Genomic DNA, 6,406 nt, shown 5'->3' with positions numbered 1-6,406 from the left:
TTTGGAGATAAAGTCATGAGCCGGGGATCCGGCCGAAGATTTCTGCCTTTTAATAAAACAGTTTTTTCTTACCACTGTAAGTTTTGCTGCTTTGCTAAAGTGCCACTTGGACCACATGTTGGTGGATTTATATTGTTATAATCTTAGTGAATATGTGAGTTTCTATCCATTCCTCAGTCGAGCGGGATTACGACTTATGGCTTTTTTACTGTCATTCTCTAAAGTTGATCTGCCATGTGATATTACAAAGATATAAAACATCAAAACCAAAGGGGATGGCAATTTGGAAAACCTTCTCGAGGGTCTGCTGAATATTTTTTCAGTAGTTGTTTTGAAGACCAAAATATCTGAAAATGATTTACATTTCCTCCAGCTGTTTGAGTCTGCTGAGGAGTGATGAAAGAACCCAATCAACAACCCTCCAAACAAGAGAGTTTGTAGTTTTCCACTTGTTTACTTTCTTCTTAATCAACAATGCCCCTCCTGATTTTGTGTTTAAGAGGTAATTGTATATTGTAGAAATTATTTTTGTGTTAAGCAGATAAAATATTCTTGTTATTCCTTCTTTAGTCAGGGTCCTGGAGGCTCATTTGGAGGACTCTCTATAGTCTTCTCTCATCCTCTGAAAGCTCTTTACTGCCCCCTTGTGTGCAATAAGCTGTAACACCTTGCCCAAGTAGTAAATCTTTTGTCACTGGAGTTTGGGAAGAAATCTCCATCATATGCACCTTATTAGTTTTGATATTTTCAGCATCTTGTTTCTGAGTCTGAGACAGTGTTTGTTGTTTAGTCTATGTGCCTGTGTCTCTATATTTATATTATATTATTTATATTTATATTTATATTTATATTTATATTTATATTTATATTTATATCGTTTTCACCTGGCTGGAAACAAAATTTCAACAATAATAATTTCAACTTTCAGCTAAAAGTTGAAGTTGTTTAGACTGAATGTGTGTCTCCCCCTGCTGGTCACTATGAGTGTGTACATCCTGAGAGGAAATACTGACATACACACACACTCTCTCACACACAGAGACACACACACTCACAAAAACACACACACGTGAGGTTTTATGTGTGTGCGTTCAGAGTAGCTTCAAATCAATTATTGACAAATCAACAAATCAATAATTTAATGTGAACACATATCCCATAATCCTTTGCAGCATGACGGTGAGACTCTCACAGCTCTATGCCCCGCCCTCATCCTGTGAATGACAGCTGTGAGGGGAGGGAGGGGGGGGTTAATCTTTGTGGGAGGGGCCTCATATGTCCGAGTAATATAAACACTAATCCATTAAAACCATTGGGTGAGCGAGAGAGCAAGAGAGAGAGAGAGAGAGAGACAAAGGCGTCAGTACTCATCTAAACAGACTTTAACCTTCATCATCATCTTCATCAGCGAGCCGCTCTTCTACAGGTAAACTGGTCACTGTATGTGTGTGTGTGTGTGTGTGTGTGTGTGTGTGTGTGTGTGTGTGTGTGGGGCTCTGACTGTCGTCCATCATCAGTAAACATGTCGACTGATGTTGACACACCAAACTGCAGAGCTTCAGCTCACGCACACACGCTGTAAACAGGTCAGTGTAGAGTGTACGGAGGCCCTGAAGGGTCACACTTTGGTTTCTTTTAATTCAGGATCAGTTTGTGAAAGATGATGCTCTTGAGTTTGTACTCGTTTACTCCTGGAAACGTTAACTTCCTCATCCTACTCGAGCTGAGCGCAGTATTTCTCATCATTAACCATTCCTTCCTTCTCTTCCCTCAAAATCACCGGCTGTGCTCTCTCCTGGCTCATAACCTCTCTGACAAATATCAGTTCATCAGCATAACAAACTGCTCCCCTCTCCCAAGATGTTCTCCAAGGTTCACTTCTTGGACCCTTTCAGTCTGTCCTCACCGACTGCTTTGTTGGAATGCATGTTTGGAATAAAATCCTCAGACTTAACTGTGACGAGTCAGAAGTCATCATCAGATCCACCCATAACTTCGCCCTCTCAATCGATGGCTCCACCACGGTCCCTTCCCCCCATGTCCCCATTTCATGTTCATCGAACCATAATGAGTGCTTTTATTGAATCACTCTTTTTCTTTGGTGTCATGTTTCGGTCTCTTTAAAAGAGAAAAACTCCTTAAATAAGATTGTAAAATAATCCAGTCGTCTGATTGGTGAGTCACAGCCCTTCCCGGCGATTCTGTATACAAGACAGTTGTTTTAAATGATGATTCCCACCCTCTATAGAGCTTTTCAGCTCCTCCCCTCTATAGAGCATTTCAGCTCCTCCCATCTATATAGCTTTTCAGCTCCTCCCCTCTATAGAGCGTTTCAGCTCTTCCCCTCTATAGAGCGTTTCAGCTCCTCCCCTCTATAGAGTGTTTCAGCTCCTCCCCTCTGGACGGAGGCTTTTAGTCCCAAGGTCTCATCTACGGTTCGTCGTCCAAAACACTCAAGAAACTGCAATATATCCAATAGAAGAAAGGTTGATAATAATAGTTTTAGCAATTGGAATCAGGGGTTGTGAGAGCAGACCGTCCCCACCAATGATCCAGAGGAACATATCGAGCACAGGAGCTCACAGGAAAATATGTGGTTAGTAACATACATAGAACAGGAAGATTTACAGATAGAGAAAGAGAGGGAGAGTGAGAAGTACAAGGTGCCAGGTCCCCTGTTGGTCTAAGCCTTTAGCAGCATAACCAGGAGCTGGTCAATACCTGAACCAGCCCTACTGATAAGCTTTACCAACAAGCTCCATTCTTAAAAGTACAGAGGGTGTCTACCTCCCGTACCCTGATTGGTAGATGAGTCAAAAGGAGAGGGGCCTGATAAATGAAGGCTTTACCTCCCATAGTACATTTAGAGACCGTAGGTACCACGAGCAGGCCTGATAACTGAAGGCTCTACCTCCCATAGTACATTTAGAGACCGTAGGTACCACGAGCAGGCCTGATAACTGAAGGCTCTACCTCCCATAGTACATTTAGAGACTGTAGGTACCACGAGCAGGTCTGATAACTGAAGGCTCTACCTCCCATAGTACATTTAGAGACCGTAGGTACCACGAGCAGGCCTGATAACTGAAGGCTCTACCTCCCATAGTACATTTAGAGACCGTAGGTACCACGAGCAGGCCTGATAACTGAAGGCTCTACCTCCCATAGTACATTTAGAGACTGTAGGTACCACGAGCAGGCCTGATAACTGAAGGCTCTACCTCCCATAGTACATTTAGAGACCGTAGGTACCACGAGCAGGCCTGATAACTGAAGGCTCTACCTCCCATAGTACATTTAGAGACTGTACCACGAGCAGGCCTGATAACTGAAGGCTCTACCTCCCATAGTACACTTAGAGACCGTAGGTACCACGAGCAGGCCTGATAACTGAAGGCTCTACCTCCCATAGTACATTTAGAGACTGTAGGTACCACGAGCAGGCCTGATGACTGAAGGCTCTACCTCCCATAGTAAACTTAGAGACCGTAGGTACCACGAGCAGGCCTGATGACTGAAGGCTCTACCTCCCATAGTACACTTAGAGACCGTAGGTACCACGAGCAGGCCTGATGACTGAAGGCTCTACCTCCCATAGTACACTTAGAGACCGTAGGTACCACGAGCAGGCCTGATGACTGAAGGCTCTACCTCCCATAGTACACTTAGAGACCGTAGGTACCACGAGCAGGTCTGATAACTGAAGGCTCTACCTCCCATAGTACATTTAGAGACCGTAGGTACCACGAGCAGGTCTGATAACTGAAGGCTCTACCTCCCATAGTACATTTAGAGACTGTAGGTACCATGAGCAGGCCTGATGACTGAAGGCTCTACCTCCCATAGTACACTTAGAGACCGTAGGTACCATGAGCAGGCCTGATAACTGAAGGCTCTACCTCCCATTGTACAATTTAGAGACTGTACCACGAGCAGGCCTGATAACTGAAGGCTCTACCTCCCATAGTACATTTAGAGACTGTAGGTACCACGAGCAGGCCTGATAACTGAAGGCTCTACCTCCCATAGTACATTTAGAGACTGTACCACGAGCAGGCCTGATAACTGAAGGCTCTACCTCCCATGGTACATTTAGAGACTGTAGGTACCACGAGCAGGCCTGATAACTGAAGGCTCTACCTCCCATTGTACATTTAGAGACTGTACCACGAGCAGGCCTGATAACTGAAGGCTCTACCTCCCATAGTACATTTAGAGACTGTAGGTACCACGAGCAGGCCTGATAACTGAAGGCTCTACCTCCCATAGTACATTTAGAGACTGTAGGTACCACTAGCAGGCCTGATAACTGAAGGCTCTACCTCCCATAGTACATTTAGAGACTGTAGGTACCACTAGCAGGCCTGCATTCTGGGACCGTAATGTTCTCGAGGGACAGTACGGCACTAGTAGCTCCTAAAGATAAGGTGGTGCCTGACCATTTAGAGCTTTGTAAGTGAGAAGAAGGATCTTGAATTCTATTCTAGACTGTATAGGGAGCCAGTGCAGAGAAGCCAACACAGGAGTAATGTGGTCCCTTTTCCTAGTTCTAGTCAGTACACGAGCTGACAAATAGAAATAGAAAAACATTTTCTGTCTGGTTTCTGTATGAACTGCGTAAATATTCATGACTTAAGGTAATGTAATGTCTTCTATTTATCTTTTCTTCTGTCCGGATCACTTCTGGACATTATTTAATGGTGAGTATCTAACACACACACACACACACATACTGCATGGGTTCAGTATTCTGATTAGCTCATGTCTCGATGGACACACACTGTACGGGGGGGGTGAACGTTTTGATGACTCATCAGTTTTGATTTGATGAAGGATAAGAGTTATTCACAATAAGGCGTGTAGCTGACCTGATTGACAGGTGGGCGCGGTGTAACGATTTGTCAGGAGGTTTAAAACCCGCCTCAGCTCCAGCTCTCAGCCTGTCGTTAGGTTGACTGAAAGTTAGACTGAGACAGCATTTCCAGCATGGAGACCGCCATCGATGGGACTCCAGCGCCCCCTGCTGGAACAGATGGGTCCCTCAGGCTTCAAACATTTATATTTATTTATTTATTACATTAATTAAAAAATTGAACCTCCTCCCTCTTCCTTCTATAATATAATATTATTATAAAATAATATAAAGTAATACAATATGTAAACCACGCCCTGCTCCTCACTCTGTCCCAACAATGGATTAAAGAAAAAAAAACACTAACAGCTGTTAGCGCGCCGTGCGTCATGACGTCACCTCCCTGCTGCTGCGGAGCCGTGAGTTGTAGAGTGATGACGTAGGAAAGACAAAAAAGCGTCCGTTACCGGGAGGAAGAGGGCAAGCGTCCTGCACGAGGACAGGTAAATATGATGATTTATAAACATAATCGATCACCGATAGATCCGATCAATGACGTCACGTTACGTCACGTTCAAAATGTTTTCAGTTTAGAAACGAGAGAGAGAGAGAGAGAGAGAGAGAGAGAGAGAGAGAGAGAGAGAGAGCATCTTTCTGCTTTATCACACTGCAGCTCAATGTGTGTGTGTGTGTGTGTGTGTGTGTGTGTGTGTGTGTGCGTGTGTGTGTGTGTGTTGCAGCAGCAGCGGGGTGTTTCCTGCTGCAGGATACACCGGAAATAAAACATAAAAAAATTCCCGCATGGCGTCACTTTCTGTACTTAAAGTAATATTATCTTCTATTAGTATAATTTCTAAATGGTGATAAAAGTGAATTTAAATTTGAACACATCAATATAAAGTGTTTAAAATGTTTTATAATATATATTATATATATTATTTTTATTATATATAATATATATATTATATATATATTATATATATTATATATTTGAATAGTACTGGACCCTGTGGTTCATCATCCGTCTGTCACTCAGCCTTAATCTCTCTCTCATTCTGCCCACGAGTTACCATGGCAACCCTTCACCTGACAGCTGGAGGGGTCAAAGATGTGAGCGACTGCGCTCAGGGTGATGACATCATCAGACAGTGACGAGGACAGTTTCTGTAAACAACCCGTCTGTCAAAGACCTGAGACCCCTGAAATCTACTGTTGTGATATTCCGATAGCTTCAGCTCTACCCCAGACCATCTGTACCCCATCAGACCTCTCTGTGCCCCACCAGACCATCTTCACCCCACCAGACCATCTGTACCCACCAGACCTCTCTGTGCCCCACCAGACCATCTGTACCCCACCAGACCTCTCTGTGCCCCACCAGACCTCTCTGTGCCCCACCAGACCATCTTCACCCCACCAGACCATCTGTACCCACCAGACCTCTCTGTGCCCCACCAGACCATCTGTACCCCACCAGACCTCTCTGTGCCCCACCAGATCATCTGTACCCCGCCAGACCATCTGTACCCCACCAGACCATCATTACCCCACCAG

At 44.3% G+C, this 6,406-nt stretch overlaps 1 protein-coding gene across 10 annotated transcripts in view; it reads left to right on the top strand.

Annotated features, from left to right (window-relative positions):
• Positions 1–1,318: 1,318 nt before the first annotated feature.
• LOC132994298 (protein 4.1-like) overlaps positions 1,319–6,406 on the top strand; it is a 36,977-nt gene continuing 31,889 nt past the window's right edge. For 9 of the 10 annotated variants that reach the window (XM_061064563.1, XM_061064560.1, XM_061064561.1 and 6 more), the window contains exon 1: positions 5,229–5,355. The gene's annotated coding sequence lies outside the window, so the exon portion shown is untranslated. Of the gene's footprint in view, positions 1,427–5,228; positions 5,356–6,406 lie in introns of those variants that run through there. The other variant, XM_061064564.1, reaches the window with a different exon arrangement.

This window comes from Labrus mixtus, chromosome 19 (genome assembly GCF_963584025.1).
Source record: "Labrus mixtus chromosome 19, fLabMix1.1, whole genome shotgun sequence".
Lineage (NCBI taxonomy): Eukaryota > Metazoa > Chordata > Actinopteri > Labriformes > Labridae > Labrus > Labrus mixtus.
The sequence above is the reverse complement of the archived record's forward strand: the minus strand, read 5'-3'. Positions and strand labels throughout refer to the sequence as shown.